Genomic DNA, 24,369 nt, shown 5'->3' with positions numbered 1-24,369 from the left:
TCTACAGGGCTGGCAGCCCCTGTGGCCACACAGACTCTGCTTTACCACCTGGAGCCACTCTACTGCTCCAGGGTGGGGGAACATAATGGGTTTGCTTGAGACCAGGCTGCCACTGGGCTTTCTTTGAAAGTTGAAGTGGGTTTGCTGGCCCTTTTCACTACTTCCTGAGGTGACTCTGAGCTGACACCTGCCCTGCCTTTTCTTGGTGCTGTCTGGAATGCTGACCAGTCTCTACTTTTGGCCTGAGAGACACCTTTCTATCCTTCAAGTCAGCTCTCTTGTCCTCTTCCCTGAGCAGCCTTCACTGCCCTGGCACCTTAATAGCTTCCCACATCACAGGGTTTATTCCAAGGATGTGTGAGTAACCCAGTATATTTCCCACAACCACGCAGGAAGATCACAAAGCAACCTTTGTGGCTCATTATCCATGTGCCTGCATAAGATCTCAAAATCTTGAGTTTACTCCCATCCAGTTGTGTGTGTGTTTGGATGGGCAGGGGTAGGGGATAGGATACAACACTACCAGTGGTTGGGAGGGAGTCGTGGAGCCTCCCAGACTGATTTCTAGTGTTTTCCATCTTCCACCAGCCTGCTCTGCCTGGCTGCGGTGATGTCTCTTATGGATGGCAATATCCCCAAGGCTGTAAAACAACAGCACCTGTCATCCTCCCACACTTCTTCTCTGGTCCAGCCTGTTGCCTTCCCCATCAGGCAGGGCCCACATGGACGCAGGTCAGGGCTGCAGACCAGCACAAGGAAGGCATACTCTTCCCTGTGGCAAAGCATGGAGTTGGGGCCCAGAGACTTGGAAGTCATGTGCTAGCAGAATGCTGAAGGTCAAAAGTAGGGCCATGTCCATCCAGGAGGGCTGGATAGAGACAGGAGATGAGGCCTGGGAGAAAAGGTAAGCAAGGGTGTGGTAGAGATAGATTTAGCAGGAGGCTATGAAGGTACACTTTAGGGCCTCCTCACTTGCACCACTCCTTCCCATGCTCTGCACCTAATTTTTTTTTCATATTTTCACTTTTTTATTTTTATTTTTTATTATTTTTTTGTAAATTTATTTTTTATTGGTGTTCATTTTACCAACATACAGCATAACACCCAGTGCTCATCCCATCAAGTGCCCCCCTCGGTGCCCGTCACCCAGTCACCCCACTCCCCACCCTCCTCCCTTTCCACCACCCCTTGTTCGTTTCCCAGAGTTAGGAGTCTCTCATGTTCTGTCTCCCTTTCTGATATTTCCCACTCATTTTTTTCTCTTTTCCCCTTTATTCCCTGTCACTATTTTTTATATTCCCCAAATGAATGAGACCATATAATGTTTGTCCTTCTCCGATTGACTTATTTCACTCAGCATAATACTCTCCAGTTCCATCCATGTAGAAGCAAATGGTGGAGGGTATTTGTCGTTTCTAATGGCTGAGGAATATTCCATTGTATACATAGACCACATCTTCTTTATCCATTCATCTTTCGATGGACACCGAGGCTCCTTCCACAGTTTAGCTATTGTGGACATTGCTGCTATAAACATCGGGGGGCAGGTGTCCCAGTGTTTCATTTCTGCACCTAATTTGGTATTCAGAATTTTATATACTTTTTTTTGGAAAGAGGTCTAAAATTTCATAAGCTCCAGGTTCCACAAAACCTGAAATCTATTCCAGGTAGAGAAAGTAAGAAAACTAAAGATGCTGAATAGCGGAGGGGCAGATAGAGCAAACCAGAGCAATTCAGATCTGGAGCAAAGATGCCCACAGCAGGGCACCATGAACCAATAAAGTCAGGTAAAGAGCCTGGATCAGAAGAGATATACCCAGATAAACCTGAAAGAACTGCCTGGGGCACTGTTCTTTCCCTGTTCCAGCATCTACTCCACATGAAGAAAACACCAACAACCCCTTTTTGTGCTGCCCTCTGAGTCCAGGCTGCAATCCACCCACCTGTCACCACTGTAGGAACTGAAGAAAGGTACCCCTTCACTCTAACACATGTAGCCCCTCACCAAGGTGCCCTTGGCGAGTACAGCCGAATCTGGATTTTAGCCCCTTGTTGTCCCCTCAGCTGAGTAAACAACCTAGTAAACATCCTAAAGAACTGTAGTAGGCAAACTCACCATGGGACCATGGGTTTACAAAGCAGGTTGAGTCAAGCAGGGATGCCCCAGAGACTTCATCCAATAAACTCTTAGAGTTCTTACTCCCTCACTAGCAGAGCCTTCTCCCCAAGAACTCTGGCAAAAGCCCATATGAGCTAAGTCAGAGAATAATCAGAACAAAGCATGCTAGTAATGACAGTAGACAAACAAACAGCAGTTCAAATCCCAATTCTGCCATTTACTACTTGGTTAGCCTTGGGCAAGTTCTCTACCTCATTGAACCTTTGTTTTCTTATCTGTGAAATAAAGCCCACAATGCATTCCTTTGAGAGTTGTGGAAAGGATTACAGAAGATAATACTGACATATCTCAAGTATCTGGTCCATTACAAGAATTCAGTTAGTGGTAGCTGCAATTGCCAAGTGATGGACAGCTAAAATTACCCCTCACCTGCCTGTGATCAAGTCAGGTATCTCAACTCTTGCCTCAGGGTGAGTCCCCCGGCCTCATTAGTGCCTCACAGATTCCCAAGGGTTTGTTCAGCAGGTGCTCCAAAACAGCATAAATGAACTGAGACACCTGCAAAACAAATTCTGGCTAGGTATATGAACTTTTATCTCACATATGAGACCATTTATTCCTCAATGACAGGAAATGGTCTTATTTATCTTTGTGCAATGTTGAATTAAAGATCACCTATTCACTTCTTCTCCGAGAGAACACCAAATGGTGGATGACGCCGGTGCTGCGGGAGGCCCCGGAGCCCCGGAATGGGAGGCTGCGGAGGCTTCTGCGGAGGCTTCGGCAGCGGCATCTGGGGCTGTGGCCGGGGCCGTGGTCGGGGTCCGGGCCGCGGAGCTCGCGGAGGCAAGGCAGGGGACAAGGCGTGGATCCCTGTCACCGAGCTGGGCCGCCTAGTCAAGGACATGAAGATCAAGTCCCTGGAGGAGATCTATCTCTTTCTCTACCCATCAAGGAATCTGAGATCACTGACTTCTTCTTGGGGGCATCCCTCACGGATGAGGTCTTGAAAATCATGCCCGTGCAAAAGCAGACCCGTGCCGGCCAGCAGACCAGGTTCAAGGCATTTGTTGCCATCGGAGATTACAACAGACACGTGGGTCTGGGCGTCAAGTGCTCCAAGGAGGTAGCCACTGCCATCCGTGGGGCCATCATCCTGGCTAAGCTTTCCATCGTCCCCCTGCGATGAGGCTACTGGGGGAACAAGATCGGCAAGCCCCACACGGTCCCATGCAAGGTGACTGGCCGCTGTGGTTCTGTGCTGGTGCATCTCATCCCTGCCCCCAGAGGCACTGGCATTGTCTCAGCCACTGTGCCCAAGAAGCTACTGATGATGGCTGGTTTTGATGACTGCTACACTTCGGCCAGGGGCTGCACTGCCACCCTGGGGAACTTTGCCAAGGCTACTTTTGATGCAATCTCCCAGACCTACAGCTATCTCACCCCTGATCTCTGGAAAGAGACTTTGTTCACCAAGTCTCCCTATCAGGAATTCACTGACCATCTTGTAAAGACCCATACCAGAGTCTCCATGCAAAGGACCCAGGCTCCAGCTGTGGCTACCACATAGTTTTATACAAGAAAAATAAAAAATTAAAGCTTGTTTTTTTTTTAAAAAAAAGAACATCTATTCAATTATCTGAGCTTAACTGCCTTCTCCTGAGAGGTGGTCTTCCTAGTCTACTTCATTTCCTCAACTTCTGTCTCCAGTCAAAAGACAAGTCCTCATGGAAAAGAGGATACTGCTCTATGACCTGCCAGGCATGCTTTAATGTAAATAAATTTATCAGACTTAGATTATTTATAGAGTACTAGTTTTAATGAAGGAAAAAAGGCTGAAGAGCTTGGAGACTGGTTCTTAAACATCCAAAGATCTAGGAAATATAAATTTTTGTAGTTACTCCTGCTAAAATTGTCCATGACTATTTGCTCTGACAATATTAACTGACATTTTTTAGAGCTTTCCATATGCCAATGACAGAACTAAGCACTTTTATGCATCTGGACTCATTTAGTACTCAACACATCCTATGTGGTGGATCCTATGATTTTATAGATGAGAAACTGAGCCACAGAGAAATTAAAACTTGTCCAAGGTCACACAGTTGATAAATGGTGGCGATGAGATGTGAATCCCGCAATTTGAAGCCAGAGTCCTTGCTGATTACTCCTTCACTCTACTACCTCTTATCACAGGTTCAGAGGTCAAAGCTCCTGACCAACCTCCAACTCAGGCTTGAAAAACATGTCAAAATAAGACTCCATACCTTTTTGAACTCGGCCACAGTAACTTCTTGCAAGATACATCCACGAAGGCAAAAGAAACAAAAGCAATAATGAACTATTGGGACTTCATCAAGATAAGAAGCTTTTGCACAGCAAAGGATACAGTCAACAAAACTAAAAGACAACCTACAAAATGGGAGAAAATATTTGCAAATGACGTATCAGATAAAGGGCTAGTTTCCAAGATCTATAAAGAACTTCTTAAACTCAACACCAAAGAAACAAACAATCCCATCATGAAATAGGCAAAAGACATGAAGAGAAATCTCACAGAGGAAGACACAGACATGGCCAACATGCACATGAGAAAATGCTCGGCATCACTTGCCATCAGGGAAATACAAATCAAAACCACAATGAGATACCACCTCACACCAGTGAGAATGGGGAAAATTAACAAGGCAGGAAACCACAAATGTTGGAGAGGATATGGAGAGAGGGGAACCTTCCTGCGCTGTTGGTGGGAATGTAAACTGGTGCAGCCACTCTGGAAAACTGTGTGGAGGTTCCTCAAAGAGTTAAAAATAGATCTGCCCTACGACCCAGCAATTGCACTGTTGGGGATTTACCCCAAAGATACAGATGCAATGAAATGCCGGGACACCTGCACCCCGATGTTTCTAGCAGCAATGTCCACAGTAGCCAAACTGTGGAAGGAGCCTCGGTGTCCATCAAAAGATGAATGGATAAAGAAGGTGTGGTTTATGTATACAATGGAATATTCCTCAGCCATTAGAAACAACAAATACCCACCATTTGCTTCAATGTGGATGGAACTGGAGGGTATTATGCTGAGTGAAGTAAGTCAATTGGAGAAGGACAAACAGCGTATGTTCTCATTCATTTGGGGAATATAAATAATAGTGAAAGGGAATATAAGGGAAGGGAGAAGAAATGTGTGGGAGATATCAGAAAGGGAGACAGAACATAAAGACTCCTAACTCTGGGAAACGAACTAGGGGTGGTGGAAGGGGAGGAGGGCGGGGGGTGGGGGTGAATGGGTGATGGGCACTGAGGGGGGCACTTGACAGGATGAGCACTGGGTGTTATTCTGTATGTTGGCAAATTGAACACCAATAAAAAATAAATTTATTATTTAAAAGAATATTTTTCCAGATATATACTCATAATGTCTATACAACAAAATAGAATCAACTGAAAAAGTACTCCAAACAATAAGATTGAGATAACCGTTTACAAAATTAATGTAAAAAAAAATCAACAGCTTTTCTAGAAACAACAACCAACCAGAAATGGAATGGAAGAAAAGATACCTTTTAGAATTGTAATACTACAGTATTACAGGTAAACTAGCATAAAAAAATTACTAAAAAGACAAAACAACTAGGAAAAACTCAAGCAATATGTAACATATATATAAAGTGACTGTAATAATCATCTAATAGAAAATAAAAGATTCGAATAGAAAGATATTCCCTTTTCTTCAATAGAAGGAATCCTTACAAAGATGTATATCTTCCTTGCATTAAATCTATAAATTTAACATGATCAATACCAAAAGGAGGGGCACCTGGGTGGCTCAGTCAGTTAAGCACTCAACTCTTGGTTTTGGCTCAGGTCATGATCTCAAGATCATGAGATCAAGCCCCATTTATTTGAGCTCCTCACTTAGCATGGAGTCTGCTTATCCCTCTCTCTCTGCTCCTCCTCCAACTTGCATACTCTCTGTCTCAAATAAATAAATAAATAAATAAATAAATTTTTAAAGGAAATAATTGCTGGGAAGGGTAGGAGAGTATGCTCCTTAGATGGACTCTAAAATTTATACCAAAAAAGAAAACACAAGGAAAGCCACAGTATATATGATAAAAAAGAGTAGGGGAGAAGTAGTAGCCCTAGCAGATATAAGACTGTATTATAAAGTTATAGTAATTAAAATATTCTTGTACTGGCTCAATAATTGATAGTCAAATGAATGGAAGTGAATAGAAAAACCAGAAGTAGACCCAAAAGTCTGGTTTATGTAGAAACAGCTATTTAATTTAATGGAGAAAATATGTATTATTCAATAAATAGTTTAGGATAACTGGCTAGGCCATCCAAAAAAGAATGAATCCCTTCTCATTTCTTTATACCAAAATAAATTCCAGATAGATAAAATATTTAAATGTAAAAACCTAAACAATAAATGTACTCGACACAGGATAGTTTTTTTTATTTTTTTTACATAATTTGATGGGAAGAACTTCCTTAGGCATAACATTAAACCCAGAACACATAAAAAAGTGCATAAAGCTGACTACATAAAATTTAAAAGGTCTTCATTTAGAATGGAAGAAGAGATAAAGAGGGGGAGGGGCAAGATGGCGGAAGAGCAGGGTCCCCAAATCACCTCTCCCCACCAAATTACCTAGATAACCTTCAAACCATCCTGAAAATTTACGAATTCGGCCTGAGATGTAAAGAGAGACCAGCTGGAACGCTACAGGGAGAAGAGTTCGCGCTTCTATCGAGGTAGGAAGACGGGGAAAAAGAAATAAAGGAACAAAAGGCCTCCGAGGGGGAGGGGCCCCGCGAGGAGCCGGGCTGAGGCCGGGGCGAGTGTCCCCAGGACAGGAGAGCCCCGTCCCGGAGGAGCAGGAGCTGCACCAACCTTCCCGGGCGGGCGGAAAGGGGCTCGCAGGGAGGTGGAGCAGGACCCAGGAGAGCGGGGATGCCCTCGGGCTCCCGGGGACACTAACAGACACCTGCGCCCCCGGAGAGTGCTCCGAGCTCCCTAAGGGCTGCAGCGCGCACGGCGGGACCGACCGGAGCAGCTCGGAGGGGCTCGGGAGCGGCTCCAGGGAGGGAGCTGCGGGGCGGGAGCGCGAATCCACCAGCGCAGGCCCCGGAGCACAGGGCGCCGGGACACAGCCCAGGATCCGGCCTCCCCCGGGACAGGCAGAGGCCGGGAGGGCCCAGGACAGCAAGGACGCTCCTGCCCGGAGCTGAGCAGATCAGCGGCCCCGCCCCGGAGCCTCCAGGCCCTGCGGACAGAGAACCGAGAGCCCGAGCCCCGTAGTTCCTGCGGAGGCTAAATCCAGGCTTCCAGAGTTGCCATAGCAACTGCGGCTGTTCCTCCTGGGGCCCCACGGGGTAAACAACCCCCGCTGAGCCCGGCAGCAGGCAGGGGCAGAGCAGCTCCCCCAAGTGCTAACACCTGAAAATCAGCACAGCAGGCCCCTCCCCCAGAAGACCAGCTAGACGGATCAGTGATACTCCCCCGTGTTCCAATACAACTTGTTTTTGGCCACTCTGCACTGAGCAAAATGACTAGAAGGAAAACCTCACCTCAAAAGAAAGAATCAGAAACAGTCCTCTCTCCCACAGAGTTACAAAATCTGGATTACACTTCAATGTCAGAAAGCCAATTCAGAAGCACTATTCTACAGCTACTGGTGGCTCTAGAAAAAAGCATTAAGGCCTCACGAGACTTCATGACTGCAGAATTTAGATCCAATCAGGCAGAAATTAAAAATCAATTGAATGAGATGCAATCCAAACTAGAAGTCCTAACGACGAGGGTTAACGAGGTGGAAGAACGAGTGAGTGACATAGAAGACAAGTTAATGGCAAAGAGGGAAACTGAGGAAAAAAGAGACAAACAATTAAGGGACCATGAAGACAGATTAAGGCAAATAAATGACACTCTAAGGAAGAAAAACCTACGTTTAATTGGGGTTCCCGAGGGCGTCGAAAGGGCCAGAGGGCCAGAATATGTATTTGAACAAATCCTAGCTGAAAACTTTCCCAAGCTGGGAAGGGAAACAGGCATTCAGATCCAGGAAATAGAGAGATCCCCCCCTAAAATCAATAAAAACCGTTCAACACCTCGACATTTAATAGTGAAGCTTGCAAATTCCAAAGATAAAGAGAAGATCCTTAAAGCAGCAAGAGACAAGAAGTCCCTGACTTTCATGGGGAGGAATATTAGGGTAACAGCAGACCTCTCCACAGAGACGTGCCAGGCCAGAAAGGGCTGGCAGGATATATTCAGGGTCCTAAATGAGAAGAACATGCAACCAAGAATACTTTATCCAGCAAGGCTCTCATTCAAAATGGAAGGAGAGATAAAGAGCTTCCAAGACAGGCAGGAACTGAAAGAATATGTGACCTCCAAACCAGCTCTGCAAGAAATTTTAAGGGGGACTCTTAAAACTCCCCTTTACGAAGAAGTTCAGTGGAACAATCCACAAAAACAAGGACTAAATAGATATCATGATGACACTAAACTCATATCTGTCAATAGTAACTCTGAACGTGAATGGGCTTAATGACCCCATCAAAAGGCGCAGGGTTTCAGACTGGATAAAAAAGCAGGACCCATCTATTTGCTGTCTACAAGAGACTCATTTTAGACAGAAGGACACCTACAACCTGAAAATAAAAGGCTGGAGAACCATTTACCATTCAAATAGTTCTCAAAATATACCCTAAAAACTATAGAACACTTCTGAAAGAAATTGAGGAAGACACAAAGAGATGGAAAAATATTCCATGCTCATGGATTGGCAGAATTAATATTGTGAAAATGTCAATGTTACCCAGGGCAATTTACACGTATAATGCAATCCCTATCAAAATACCATGGACTTTCTTCAGAGACTTAGAACAAATTATTTTAAGATTTGTGTGGAATCAGAAAAGACCCCAAACAGCCAGGGGAATTTTAAAAAAGAAAACCATAGCTGGGGGCATCACAATGCCAGATTTCAGGTTGTACTACAAAGCTGTGTTCATCAAGACAGTGTGGTACTGGCACAAAAACAGACATATAGATCAATGGAACAGAACAGAGAACCCAGAAGTGGACCCTGAACTTTATGCTCAACTAATATACGATAAAGGAGGAAAGACGATCCACTGGAAGAAAGACACTCTCTTCAATAAATGGTGCTGGGAAAATTGGACATCCACATGCAGAAGAATGAAACTGGACCACTCTCTTGCACCATACACAAAGATAAACTCAAAATAGATGAAAGATCTAAATGTGAGACAAGATTCCATCAAAATCCCAGAGGAGAACTCAGGCAACACCCTTTTTGAACTTGGCCACAGTAACCGGAGAAGGACAAACAGTGTATGTTCTCATTCATTTGGGGAATATGAATAATAGTGAAAGGGAATATAAGGGAAGGGAGAAGAAATGTGTGAGAAATATCAGAAAGGGAGACAGAACATAAAGACTTCTAACTCTGGGAAATGAACTAGGGGTGGTGGAGGGGGAGGAGGGCGGGGGGTGGGGGTGAATGGGTGACGGGCACTGAGGGGTACACTTGACGGGATGAGCACTGGGTGTTATTCTGTATGTTGGTAAATTGAACACCAATAAAAATTAATTTATAAAAAAAAGAAGAGATAAAGAATTTCTTTTTTTAAGATTTATTTATTTGTTCATGAGAGACACACACAGAGAAAAAGGCAGAGACATAGGCAGAGGGAGAAGCAGGATCCTCACAGGGAGACCATTGTGGGACTCAATCCCAGATCCTGGGATCACGCCCTGAGCTGAAGGCAGATACTCAACCACTGAGCCACCCAGGCGTCCCAATAAAGAGTTTCTTCGACAAAAACTAAAGGAGTTCATGACAACTGAACCATATATACAAGAAATATTAAAGGGGATGCTGAGTAAAAAGGAAAGTGAGGATATGAAAAGTAAAAAAAAAAACACAAAAGCAATAAATATTTCTATAAAAACCAGTCAAGAGATTCATAACATGAAAGGATGTAGAATAGGGCACTATATACCTAAAACATGGGAGGAGGAGTAAAGAATGGGTTTAAACTTAGGTGAACATAAACTTAATATAGATTGCTATATGCAGAAGAGGTTATATACAAACTGAATGATAACCACAAATCAAAAACCAGTAACAGAATTGCAAAGAATAAAGAGAAAGTAATCCGAATATATCACTAAAGAAAACCACCAACCATGAAAGAGCAAGGAAAGAATCAAAGAAAATCTATAGAAACAACCACAAAACAAGTGACAAAATGGCAATAAATATATATCAATAATTATTTTGAATGTAAATGGACCAAATGCTCCAATCAAAAGACAAAGGGTGACAGAGTGGATAAAAACACAAGACCATCTATATGCTGCCTCCAAGAGACTCATTTCAGCCCGAAAGACACATGCTGATTGAAAGTAAGGGAATAGGGAGACAGAACATGAAAGACTCCTAACTCTGGGAAACAAACTAAGGGTGGTGGAAGGGGAGGTGGGTGGGGGGTGGGGGTGACTGGGTGATGGGCACTGAGGTGGGCACTTGACGGGATGAGCACTGGGTGTTATTCTATATGTTGGCAAATTGAGCACCAATAAAAAATAAATTTATAATAAAAAAAAGAAAGTAAGAGGATAAAGAAACATTTATCATGCAAACGCATGTCAAAAGAAAGCCAGGATAGCAATACTTATGTTGGAGAAAACAGACTTTCAAAGACTGTAACAAGAGACAAAGAAAAGTACCACATAATAATAAAGGGGACAGTGCAATATGAAGGTACAATAATTGTAAATATGCACCCACCATGGGAAAACCCAAATACATAAGACAGTTAATGACAAACAAATAAAATAATTGATAGTAACACAGTAACAGTAGGGGACTTCAACACTCCACTTACATCAATGGACAAAGTATGCAAACAAAAAAATCAACAGGGAAAAAGTGGTTGTGGATGACATACTGGACCAGAGGTATTTAATAGATCTATTCAGAACATTCTATCCTATAACAGCAGAATACACATTCTTTTCAAGTGCACATGGGACATTCTTCAAAATAGATCACATATTAGGCCACAAAACAAGTCTCAAAAAATTCATAATATTCCATGCATCTTTTTTTTTTTACTACAATGCTATGAAATGGGAAATCAACCACAAGAAAATATCTGGAAAGAACATAAGTACTTGGAAGTTAAATAACATGTTACTAAACAATGAATGGGCCAACCAAGAAATCAGAGATAAAATCAAATGAAAATGGAAAGATAATAATCCAAAACCCTTGGGATACAGCAAAAGCTGTTCTAAGAGCAATATAGACCTACATCAAGAAAAAATAAAAATCTCAAATTAACAACCTAATCTTACATCTAAAGGAGCTCTAAAAAGAACAAGTAGAACCCAAACTCAACAAAAGGAAGGTAATCATAAAGATTAGAACACAAATAAATGGTATAGAAACAAACAAAAAACCCAGTAGATCAATGAAACCAGGAGCTGATTCCTTGCAAAGATCAATAAAATTGATAAACCTCTAGCAAGACTCATCAAAAGAGAGAGAGAAAGAGAGAGACCAGAGACATAGAGAGAGGAACCCAAATAAAATCACTAATGAAAGAGAAAAAAACAATCAACACTGCAAAAAAAAAGCAACACTACAGAAACACAAACAATGGTAGCAGAATAATACGTTACTTCTATGCCAACAAATTGGACAGCCTAGAAAAAATGGACAAATTCCTTAGACAAAAACTAAAGGAGTTCATGACAACTGAACCATATATACAAGAAATATTAAAGGGGATGCTGAGTAAAAAGGAAAGTGAGGATATGAAAAGTAAAAAAAAAAGCAATGAAACATATAGAAAACATATAACCTACCAAAACTAAAGCAGGAAGAAACTGAAAATTTTAAGACCAATTACCATCAAAAAACTTGAATCAGTAACAAAAAACTCCCAAAAATAAAAGTCCAGGACCAGGGATCCCTGGGTGGCGCAGCGGTTTGGCGCCTGCCTTTGGCCCAGGGCGCGATCCTGGAGACCCGGGATCGAATCCCACGTCGGGCTCTCGGTGCATGGAGCCTGCTTCTCCCTCTACCTATGTCTCTGCCTCTCTCTCTCTCTCTCACTGTGTGCCTATCATAAATAATAAATAAAATTTAAAAAAAAAAAAAAAGTCCAGGACCAGACAGCTTCACAGGTAAATTCCATAAAACATTTATTTTTTTTTAAGATTTCATTTATTTCTTCATGAGAGAGAGAGAGGCACAGAGACATAGGCAGAGGAAGAAGCAGGCTCCATACAGGGAGCCCAACATGAGACTTGATCCCAGGTCTCCAGAATCACGCCCTGGGCTGAAGGCGGTGCTAAACCGCTGAGCCACGAGGGCTGTGCCCTCCATCAAACATTTAAAGAAGAATTAGTACCTATTCTTCTCAAACTATTCCAAAAAATACAAGAGGAAGGAAAACTTCCAATTTCATTCTATGAAGCCAGTATTACCCTGATACCAAAACCAGATGAAGACACATTAAAAAGGAGAACTACTATAGGCCAATACTTTTCATGAATATAGATACAAAAGTCCACAACCCGTTTTTAACAAAATGAATCCAACAATACATTTAAAAAATCATATACCCCTCAAAAAAATCATATGCCCTGATCAAGTGGGATTTATTCCCAGGATGCAAAGGTGGTTTAAAATTGCAAATAATCAACATGCTACATGAATAAGAGAAAGGATCAAAACCATAATGATCATTTCAATAGATGTAGAAAAAGCATTTGGCAAAGTATAACATCCATGCATGATACAAAAAAAAAAAAAACCTCTGCAAACATACCTCAACATAATAAAGGCTTTATGTGAAAAATCCATAGGAGACATCATACTCAATGGGGAAAAACTGAAAGCTTTTCCCCCAAGATCAGCAATAAGACAAGGATCTCTCTTCTCACCACTTTTATCCAACATAGTATTGGAAATCCTACCCATAACAATCAAACAGTCAAAGTACAAATCCATCCAAATTGGTTAGTAAGAAGTAAAACTCATTTGCAGATGACATGATACTATATTTAGAAAACCCTACAGGTGCTTGGCTGGTGCAGTCAGTATAGCATGAGACTCTTGATCTCAGAGTTGTGAGTTTGAGCCCCATGGACGACATGGAGTTTACTTAAAATTTTAAAAAGAAAAACAAAAACTCTAAAGACTCCAATAAAAAAATTAGAACTGATAATTCAGTAAAGTTGCAAGATAGAAAAATAATGTACAGAAATCTGAGCTTTGCACAGTGGCAGTATCATAGCCAATGAGGTTTATCCGAGGCGCAATTATTGCTAATTGAAAACAGAAAATCTGTTGCTTTCCTATACACTAATAATGAAGCAGCAGAAAGTGAAATTAAGAAAACAATACCATTTACAATTGCACCAAAAACAATAAAATATCTAGGAATAAAGTTAACCAAAAAGGTGAAAGACCTGTAGTCTGAAAACTATAAAATATTGATGAAAGAAATTCAAGATGACACAAAGAAATGGAAAGACACTGCATGTTCATGGATTGGAAGAATATTGGTAAAATGTCTATACTACCCAAAGCAATCTATACATTTAATGCAATCCCTATCAACATACAATCCTAAAATTTGTATGGAACCACAAAGGACTCCAAATAGTCAAAGCCATCTTGAAAAAGTAAAACAAAACTGAAGGTATCACAAGTCCAGATTTCAAGTTATATTACAAAGTGGTAATTTAATTACTACAATATGGTACAGGGGCATCTGGGTGGTTTAGGTGGTTAAGCATCTGCCTTTGGCTCAGGTTATGATCCTGGAGTTGAGCCCCACATCGGGTTCCCCACTCAGTGTGGAGTCTGCTTCTCCCTCTGCCTCTGCCTCTACCCTTCCCCCTGCTCATGCTCATACTCATTCTCATGTTCTCATTCTCTCACAAATAAAATATTTTTTTAAAAAGCAGTATGGTACTGGCATAAAAATAGGCACATAGATCAATGGAATAGAATAGGAAAGCCATAAATAAACCCACAATCAAATGGTCAGTCTTTGACAAAGGAGGTGTTGGGGAAACTGAATAGCCATGTGGAAAAGAATGAAACTGAACCACTTTCTTACATCATACACAAAAATATACTCAAAACATATTAAAAACCTAAATGTGAGACTGGAAACCATTAAAAACCCTAAAGACAGCACAGGTATTAATCTCTCTAACATTGGCTGTAACAACATTTTTCTAGATATGTCACCTGAGGCAAGGGAAACAAAAGCAAAAATAAAATATTGGGACTACATAAAAATAAAAAGCTTCTGAGATGCCTGGGTGGCTCCTCGATTGAGTGTCTGCCTTTGGCTCAGGGCCTGATCCTGGGGTCCTGGGATCGAGTTCCACATCGATCTCCCTGCAAGGAGTCTGCTTCTCCCTCTGCCTATGTCTCTGACTGTCTCTCTGTGTCTCTCATGAATAAATAAATAAAATCTTTTTTAAAAAAAAAAAAAAGCTTCTGAACAGCAAAGGAAATAATCAACAAAACTAAAAGGCAACCTACGGAATGAGAGGAGATACTTGCAAATGACATATTCAATGAAGGGTTAGTATCCAAAATATATAAAGAACTGATCAAGTCAATACCTAAAAAACAAATACAGTACAACTTCTTTGGAGGGAAATTTGACAGTATTTACCAAAATTTTAAATTCCACTTCTAAAAATATATCTGAGAGACAGCATACATAAGGATGTTCATTGCAGGGTGCCTGGGTAACTCAGTCGGTTAAGCATTTGCCTTGGCTCAGGTCTTGATCCCAGGGTCCTGGGATCAAGTCCCACTGAACAGGGAGCCTCCTTCTCCCCCTCCCTTTGCCTCTCCTCCCTGCTCATGCTCTCTTACTCTCTCTCAAATAAATAAATAAAATATTTTTTTTTTAAATTTTTTTTTTTTAATTTTTATTTATTTATGATAGTCACACAGAAGGAGAGAGAGAGAGAGAGAGAGAGAGAGAGAGAGAGAAAGAGAGAGAGAGAGGCAGAAGCAGGCTCCATGCACCGGGAGCTCGACGTGGGATTCGATCCCGGGTCTCCAGGATCGCGCCCTGGGCCAAAGGCAGGCGCCAAACCGCTGCGCCACCCAGGGATCCCAATAAAATATTTTTTTAAACGAGGTTTATTGCAGTACTATTTATTATAGCAAATAGAATAATGAATCTAAAGGCACATAAATGGGAAACTTATTATGTAACTTACAGTATATCCATACAGTGGACTATAATGTAGCCATTAAAAAGAATAGGCAGACCTATAAGTACGAACACAGGATAATCTCATAGTCTCCCAATATTTCAAGTGCAAATGGAAGAATGCAGTACAATTTATATAATATTCCACTGTTTTAAAACATGAGAGACACCTAACTCTGGGAAATGAACAAGGGGTAGTGGAAGGGGAGGTGGGCAGGGTATTGGGGTGACTGGGTGATGGGCACTGAGGGGGGCACTTGGTGGGATGAGCACTGGGTGTTACGCTATATGTTGGCAAATTGAACTCCAATAAAAAAATTTTAATTAAAAAATATTCTACTGTTTGTGTTTTTTAAAAACTGGAATATGTAAATCTATATATTAGAGATCAATGTAGAGATCAATGTTTTACTAACTGGGTGACAACCACTGGTAGGTTACAAAATCAACTTAGCAGATTGTAATCAATATTCTTTAATGCTTGCATTTTTAATTTTTGGATTATTCTATGTTTTACTTAAATATTGATGAAATCATTTAATATCAACTTTATGTTTTCCTTACCATATATGGTAAAGGTAAATATTGTTTTATGTAATTTTGTTACAGTCATAATTGCATAATGGGTTGTAATGGGAGTCCATTTCTGGGTTATAGACAAAAAATGTTCAAAAAACATCAGTACCAACCATCTCTGGAAACACAACAAAATTGGTAAATGACCTTTGGAGACTGACACTGCAGATGGTGGAGTCAGAAGTGCAAAGGAGACTGAAGTTGGCCACATATCTTTATAATATTTAAATTATGTATTCAATTTGTTGAAAAAGAAAGAGAATGAGATAAAAGCCAAAAGCAAAAAAAAAAAAAAGAGTTTTTAAATTATGTTTTTTGTAGTACAGAGCACTGACTTATACTTCTATTGAGTACATGTCAGGAAAAATACAGAATTTTTAAACTATTTTTACCCTACCTTTTGACCTACAGTTTTACCCCTGACTATAGAGACATCTTTCTCCTTGTTATCAAATTGTATATTTTACTCAGAATTATACCAACATTGATGTACTTCCTTCCAGAGGGTGGGAGGGGGCAAATATTTTCAGTTTTGAACTCTACTGAGTTTATTTAAGTCCTCAGTTTTACAGATTATCATTATTAAACCATTCCCATTTTTCCATAACTATTTCCTATCAACAAATTAATTTTTATAAGAATTATTTTCCATATAACTTTTTAAACAAATATTGTATTGACTGATCTAGTTTTGTCCATAGCAAATAATGACTAGTTATTATTTCTGCCATCAGGAAGTTTCCTTTGCCACCATTTTGAACAAGTCAGTTTTCTTGAATCCAATGTTGCACATCTAAATGATACCATGTGAATCTCCACCAATAAACCATGGGTAGTTTTAGTTGCTGTCAGTTTTATTTTGTATTGATCATTTCAATTGCAGATATTCATTATGATTTGGCTGGAACACTTTATAGCTAAACCATGGGAAAATTACAAACATTCTTTCTAAACAAGTCCAGGCTCACTCTATGGTCCATGATCAGTCTGTTAGATTTAGAAGCCAATTCTTTGGTGTCCTTCTGAGCACTTTGAAAAATGTCTACCATTTCTGCAATCCACTGAAAAAGCCAAAAACAAACTTCTTATCACATAGTGGTATTGAAAGCCCTCAATTTGGCTGATGGTATCAGAATATATCATGTGACACCTGATAATGTACCATTACTGTGGGGTCAAAGTTGTAGAGACATAACACCCTTGAGCGGGCACTGTCCTAGTGGTGTAGGTTGCAAAGATCAAAACAACTCCTTTTCTGAAAAGGAAAAAAAAAAGTATTGTCTTATGAGAAACCCAGATACTCCCAAAATAAAGATAATACGTAAATGCTCATTTGCAGGAATTCTGTGTGATTGGTCCTATGAACAGGAATGAATTTTTCCACAGTGAGTCGACGGAGTTTGAAACAGATGAGTCTCACTGGGAACTTTGCTCTAATGTCACAGGTGTGCAGGATGGGGGCAGGTGGAAATGAAATGAAGAATGTAAAGCCATGATGCAGGGAATCCTATGTGGACAATTAAAGTTATGTTTCCCTCTATCTAGTTCCTCTCTGCCCACTTATTTCTCTCTCTTCTCCCCCTAGGAAACCAGGTTTGGAACCAGAGCTCTTAGAGATTCTAGATCTGATTTTCCTTTCTGTCTCCTTCCATGACCTATGCCCCATCAGGACTTGAGCACAGAACTCTAGAGCACCAAGTAACAGGCTCAAGACCTCCTGAGAGGAGACTGGCAATCTGCCCTGTATCAAGGCCACAAATGAACACCTGATTTAAATTCCACATCTTCCTTCCTCCAGGGCAGCTTGGGTTGGCTTGACTCTTAAACCAAATTTCTTATAATGAATTTATGACCTTTGCAAATATTAATGCTAATCACAGCATTAATTCCAAGGTTTATTTAAATGCATAGTTTGGGGCCTTGGCCAAAATGTGCTTTTGTCTGCAAAGTTACCATGTTAATTTTCTTCATTGGACAGAATGTTTGATAAGACAGTGTAATTATTTTAGCAGCCCACTCAGAAACCAACTGAAATGCCTATGACTGAGGTTCATAGACTTGCCAGTCCTCTGGTTCTCCTTAGAATTGCTTTTGCTGCCTGTAGCCAATTACCCATACAAATTAGGAAGCACAGTGGCCTAGATGAGGGTGGGAGGAGAGCCACACAGCAAGCTTCTCCACCCCTTCACCCTCTTGGGCCTGACTGAAGGTCTCATTCTTCAGCAGTGAAAAGGCAATACAGAAGGAGCCCACACCTCAGGCACTCAGTGATCACAAACCTGGTATTCTCCCCACCCTAGTAGGCCACACCTGAGGAGGGCAGGCTGGGGAAGCAAACAACACTCTGCAAGGAGCTGATTGCAGGCAGGAATTAATGCTTTGGAACATAGTATTATTGGATTGATCTTAAATAGATGTTTCACTTCTCTTTAGTAACGAACTGTGGGCTCTGAAGGGAGCCAAAAGAAATCAAAAGAAGAAATAACAAGAAAAACCACCCCCCAAAAGTCTTCCCGGTTATTGCTCTAAAAGGATCTTTAAAATTCAGTTTTGAATTGCTGGGTCTCTGACAGTGCAATTGTGATAAACTGATGAATGTCTATTTATACCAAAACATAAAACATATGGATGGTTATTTAGAGGACAAATGCATTTTGACAGATATCTAATTTCATTCCACTGATAGGATGTATTTTGTCAGACTCTTCATTTCATCTGAGACACAATCGCTTTTGGTTTCCAGTTCCTTGCCATGGTAGAAATGCATTTGTCAGGCCCTCCAAACCAAAGATGGGCTTAAAATATTGCCATTACAACTCTGCTTAAAACCAAGGAAAACTATAAACATCTCCTATTCCCCACTCATACAAGAAATATTACCAAGTAAATGCTTTTTACATACCAAACTGGGTAGCAACAAGAATTATTCAAAAGTCTTCAATATAGATTGTTGGCAATTCCCGACCTACCATGATATACTGAATTCTTGAATTACATATAAGCAGAAAAGGAAAGGAGGTTAATTCCTAACAGGCTTAACCAAGAGGCAGAAGAAGAGGCTCAAGACTGTGCTAGAAAAGTTCTACTCCTCATGTTTTTTTGACTCAGCTATCCAGCCAGACTTAAGCTTTCCTCCATAGGCTCCCATTCTACCTATCCATACTTCCATTAGATTCTTTTTATCACTCTGCATTTTAATTTTTCTAGTAGAGAACTTGACTTTTCATTTTTGTATTCTCAGTGTCTAGAACACCTAGTACATAGCAGGAATTCAATAAGTATTTGTCAACTAAAAAATAAATTATCTCTATTACACATTTATCACTTGGAATTACTAATTTGTCTGCCATTTCCTTCCACCAGATCATGAGTTTCTTGAGAATGAGGACTATTTTACATTCATAGCAATTTCCTCAAGGTATGAACACTGTCTGGTATATAGCAGACACTCAGTAAATGTCTTGGATGGATGGATGGATGGATGGATGGATAGTTGGATTGACAGATAGATGGACAAATGGGTAGATGTACAAGTGATTATTGGAAGCTTCTGCCCACTTATTATGTAGTCATCAGCTACATACACACCAAAAACATTCCCTTCCCTCAGCCACTAGTCACTGGATTTCAAACTCTGAAATTCATTTTTCCAAAGATAGGTAACATCTGTTTTTAATATGTTGGCAAATTGAACACCAATAAAAAATAAATTTCTAAAAAAATAAATAAATTATGAACTTAAAAAATAAAATAAAATAAAATAAAATATTTCCTGAATACTTCAAGAACAAGTGGGGAGCCCTTAAAAGAAATCTAGAAAGGAGTGCCTGGGTGGCTCAGTGGGTTAAATGTCTGACTCTTGATCTCAGCTCAAGTCTTGATCTCAGGGCTGTAAGTTCCATCCTGTCTTGGGCTCCATATCCAGTGTGGAGCCTACTTTAAAAAGCAAAAAATAAAAAAAGGGATGCCTGGGTGGCTCAGGGGTTGAGTGTCTGCCTTCAGCTCAGGGCATGATCCTGGATCCTGGGCTAGAGTCCCTCATCAGGCTCCTTGCGGGGTGTCTGCTTCTCCCTCGCCTGTGTCTCTGCCTCCGTATCTCTCATGAATAAATTAATTTTTTAAAAAAAGTCTAGAGAAGATAGCTTGCATGTCTTTAGTTAGAGCTTATTAGATGTCCCATTCCTCCATATTAGTAAAAACCTCCAAAATTTAGCTCTACACAAGATGCCTGGAATAACATTTTCCAGCCTCCCTTGCAGATAAGAGTGATCATATGACTAAATTTTGTGAATGGGATTTAAGTGGAAGAGTCAAATGCAACTTGTTGGAGATTTCCCTTAAAGGGACAGGGCCTCCTTTTCTTCTTCTACTAGAATACAGATAAGATGGCTGAGTCAGTCTCAAGGAGCTATACTGAACCAAGAGTTGAAAGCCACATGCTGAGGGTATGGGAGAAGCAGATGTCAACCTAAGTACCCGACAATTTTGTGGGCTGCCCAATGAGCCCTGGACTCTGTCTATCTCTTTCACATGAAAGAAATTTTGAGTTTCCTCTCACTGCAGATTAACTAATCCTAATGAATACAGATATCCAGCTGGATACAACATGAGAAATATCCAGAATCTTCTTTCAAATTGGTTTGAATTGGATTAGGTTGAAATGAACTGAACTGACACCAGGTTCACTATACCTCTGTCCTTCTAAGTAAGAGAAACTTCCCTGGAAACTCAAGGTAAGAGATATTTGAACTTGATGGCACATCCCTGAAAGTAGTTCATCTCACACCCCTTTCTTCTCTGCTCTGGGCAGGTTCCCAACTGAAGCTCATTTTATTCATGTAAGACAAGAAAAACTGCTGCTGTTAAAAGATTCCCCTAGCATCCATCAGTCCCAGTCTGGAACTTTGGGTCAACCAACAACCTCCCTAACAGGAGAAACTCCACCAAGAAGAGAATTTTAACTTGGGGTGGAAAGTCCCCAATCTCAGCCAATAACTATGACACATCTTGATTCAAATAGGCCAGAGCTCAATTTCCATCTACATTTAGAATACTTTGACTGTGGTCATTTTTCTGATAATCTCCGGGAATTTCATGGCTTTTTAAGCAAGATGAGGTTGAATGGTTGGATTTACTGTGGGTGAAATGCTGGCAGAAGAAACTTCAATTTAGCCACAGTTATCATGGACTACAAATTGAGGACTCCTCGGAAGAGTGATGCCACTGAAAACAGTTATTACTCAATGTTAATAAAAAAATTATGGATCTAATAAAAGTTAATGGGGAAGTATCATGTGTCATAAAAACTGCAGTCAAAGCAAAGAATGCTGGGTTGGGGGAGAAGATTCCACTATAATTCTGTACTGTCTGTGAGCCAGAATTGGCCATGTCCATAACACTTCTAAAGTGCAAATGGTTACACAAATCAAATTAAGCCACGGAATGCTTAGTAATAGGATTATCTCCTTTTGTAAAAATAGAAAGGAGCAAATGAGAAATTACCCAGCAAACCTAATTCATTAACTGTAAGCAAGGTCCTGACTCATGGTTGGCTACTTCCAGTAAATATCAGTAAACTTCTCAGAAACTCTACATATTTTCCCATCTACATAGAGACCTTGGTTCCTTTAAAGGGCAGCTTTTGTCTGTATCTAAGCAGAGTGGCTATGGTTCTTTGGAATTTAAGCTTCATATAGCACCAATGATCCCTATTGAGATATATGAAATCAGAGGAATCAAAAACCTTCTTTTCTCCATTCCTTCTATTGCCATCCTAGTCTATTAGGCCACCATCATTTTCCATTCTAGCCTAACTTACGTCCCTACTTCCACTCTGGATTTCTTTTTTCTTCATCCATTCAGATCCCCTTCCCACATGGCAGTCAGAATGATCCTTTTAATTTATGAATAAGATTTTATTACTCTTCTATTTAAATCCTTCCAAGACTTCCCTTGGCTCTTAGGATAAAAACCAAAATCCTTTCAAGGTTCAAAAGGCTTTCCACAATTTGGATCCTACCCATTATTTAGTATAATTGTGAGCTACTTGCTTCCCAGAGCCAGCCATATAGATGGGAGTGCACCTCCTCTTCTTGCACTCTCACTTCTCAGAGTTTGAAGCTTACTGCTCCCACCTCATCTACTATCTGCTGAGATCATTTGGACTCATCTTTAATTTCATATCCTCAGAAAGGGGTTCCCCTACCTCCAAGATTGGGTTAGCTTCTGATAATGCATGCTCACAAGGCACTGTATGCTTTTCTCTTGTGTAAAATTTAGTATCTGCACAATGCTAGTTTTCCCCACTAGACTTTAAGCCTCTTCATGGTATGCTCTGTGCCTGTCTTGTTTCCCATCTTCCCCCAGCACCTAGTATAGTGCGTGATAATCACAGGCACTCAAATCCTTGTTAACTGTCTGAATGATTAATAAAAAAATGTCCGCAAAACCAGAAATATTTGTGATAATGCCACTGATTACGATATGAAATAACTCTTGTAACCCTTTATAAAATAGAGATTAAAACACAGGTCCTACACAAGAGGTTTACAACCCAAACTGGGAGAGTGCAGCACCCTCGGGAGGAAGAAAAACTTTAGAGGCAAGCAGTGTGCATGGCCCCTTTTAGAGACAGAGAAACAGGGGGGCCTTTTCAGCAGCCTTGAGTGGTCTCCCAAGGTGAGAAGTAAATCCTACCAGGAAACCCCTTTCAAATCTTCTAAAAAGAGTCCTCAGAGTGCCATTAGGTGGGAAATCATCATTTTGAAACTCTCAGAATAAAGATTGGCTAGGCAAGAATTATCAATAGGATGCTAAGTCTCTGAGGAAATTCTGATCCCTGCATGGACTTAAAATGTTTCCCTACAACATGTAAAGGAATAAAACTGGACCACTGTATCTTACACCACATACACAAATTAACCCCATATGGATTAAAGACCTGAATATAACACCAGAAACCATAAAATTCCTAGAAGGGAATGTAGGTGGTAAGCTCCTTGACATAGCTTTTGCAATATGTTTTTAGAGCTGACTCCAAAGGTAAGTGCAATAAAAGCAAAATAAACAAAAGGAACTACATCAAACTAAAAAGCTTCTGCACAGTGAAGGAAACCAACAACAAAATAAAAAGACCACCTACCGAATGGGAGAAGATATTTGCAAATCATTTATCTGATAGGGGTTAATATCCAAGATACATAAAGAACTTACACAACTCAATAACAAAGAAAACAATCTAATTTTAAAATGGGCATAAGATTTGAATAGACATTTTCCCAAAGACATGCAGATGGCCATCAAGCACATGAAAAGATGTTCAACATCACTAATCATCAGGGAAATGCAAATTAAAACCACAATGAGATATCCTCTCACACCTGTCAGAAGAGTTATTATCAAAAAGACAAAAAATAACAAGTGTTGGTGAGGATGTGGAGAAAAGAGAACCCTTGTGCACTGCTGCTGAGCATGTAAATTGGCGCAGCTGCTATGGAGAACAGTATGGAGGTTTCTGAAAGAAGTTTGAAATATAAATACCATATGATCCATCAATTCTACTTCCAGATATTTATCTGAAGGAAACAAAAACAGTAATTCTGAAAGACTCTGTGTTCACTGCCCCATTATTTATAATAGCCAACATGTGGAAACAACCCTTCCACTGATGAAAGAATGGATAAAAATGGGGTATGTATGTGTACACACACACACAGAGGAATACTACTCAGTCATAAAAAATGAAATCCGGGGGTTCCTGGATGGCTCTGTCAGTTAAGCGTCCAACTCTTGATTTTGGCTTAGGTCATGATCTCAGGGTTGTGAGATCCAGCCTTGCATTAGGCTCATGCTGGGCATGCAGCCTGCTTAAGATTCTCTTTCCCTCTCCCTCTGCCCCTACCTGCACCAAAAAAAAAAAAGAGAGAGAGAAAGAAAAGAAAATTTTAATGAAATCCTGCCACTTGCAACAATATGAATGGACCTTGAGAATATAATGCTAAATGAAATAAGACAGAGAAAGATAAATGTCATATGATTTCACTTATATATGGAATGTAAAAAGCAAAAACAAATAAAACCCATAGATACAGAAAATGGTAGTTGGGCAGGGGGAGAGGAGCTTTTGAATGTGGGAGGTCAAGAGGTACAAACTTTAAGTTATAAAAATAAGTAAGTCATGGGGATTTAATGTACAGCATGATAACCGTAATCAATAATACTTTACTGCATATTTGCAAGTTATTAGGAGAGTGGATCTTGAAAGTTCTCAGGAGAAAAAATATTTTTTTGGAACTTTGTATGAGGATGGATGGTAGTTAGACTTACTACTTCACGAGGTATGCAAGTATCAAATCACTGTTTTAACACCTGAA

The 24,369-nt window shown here is 40.4% G+C and overlaps 1 non-coding gene and 1 pseudogene across 1 annotated transcript; both read left to right on the top strand.

Annotated features, from left to right (window-relative positions):
- Positions 1 to 2,824: 2,824 nt before the first annotated feature.
- On the top strand, positions 2,825 to 3,689 carry LOC129497840 (40S ribosomal protein S2-like; annotated as a pseudogene).
- Positions 3,690 to 13,442: 9,753 nt separating this feature from the next.
- Positions 13,443 to 13,590, top strand: LOC129498007 (U4 spliceosomal RNA). Its single transcript, XR_008662046.1, has one exon. It is a non-coding gene; the product is annotated as a U4 spliceosomal RNA (small nuclear RNA).
- Positions 13,591 to 24,369: the final 10,779 nt, after the last annotated feature.

Source organism: Nyctereutes procyonoides, unplaced genomic scaffold (genome assembly GCF_905146905.1).
Source record: "Nyctereutes procyonoides isolate TBG_1078 unplaced genomic scaffold, NYPRO_anot_genome, whole genome shotgun sequence".
In the NCBI taxonomy this organism is placed as follows: domain Eukaryota; kingdom Metazoa; phylum Chordata; class Mammalia; order Carnivora; family Canidae; genus Nyctereutes; species Nyctereutes procyonoides.
Note: the sequence above shows the minus strand (reverse complement) of the source record. Positions and strands in the feature narration are given on the sequence as shown.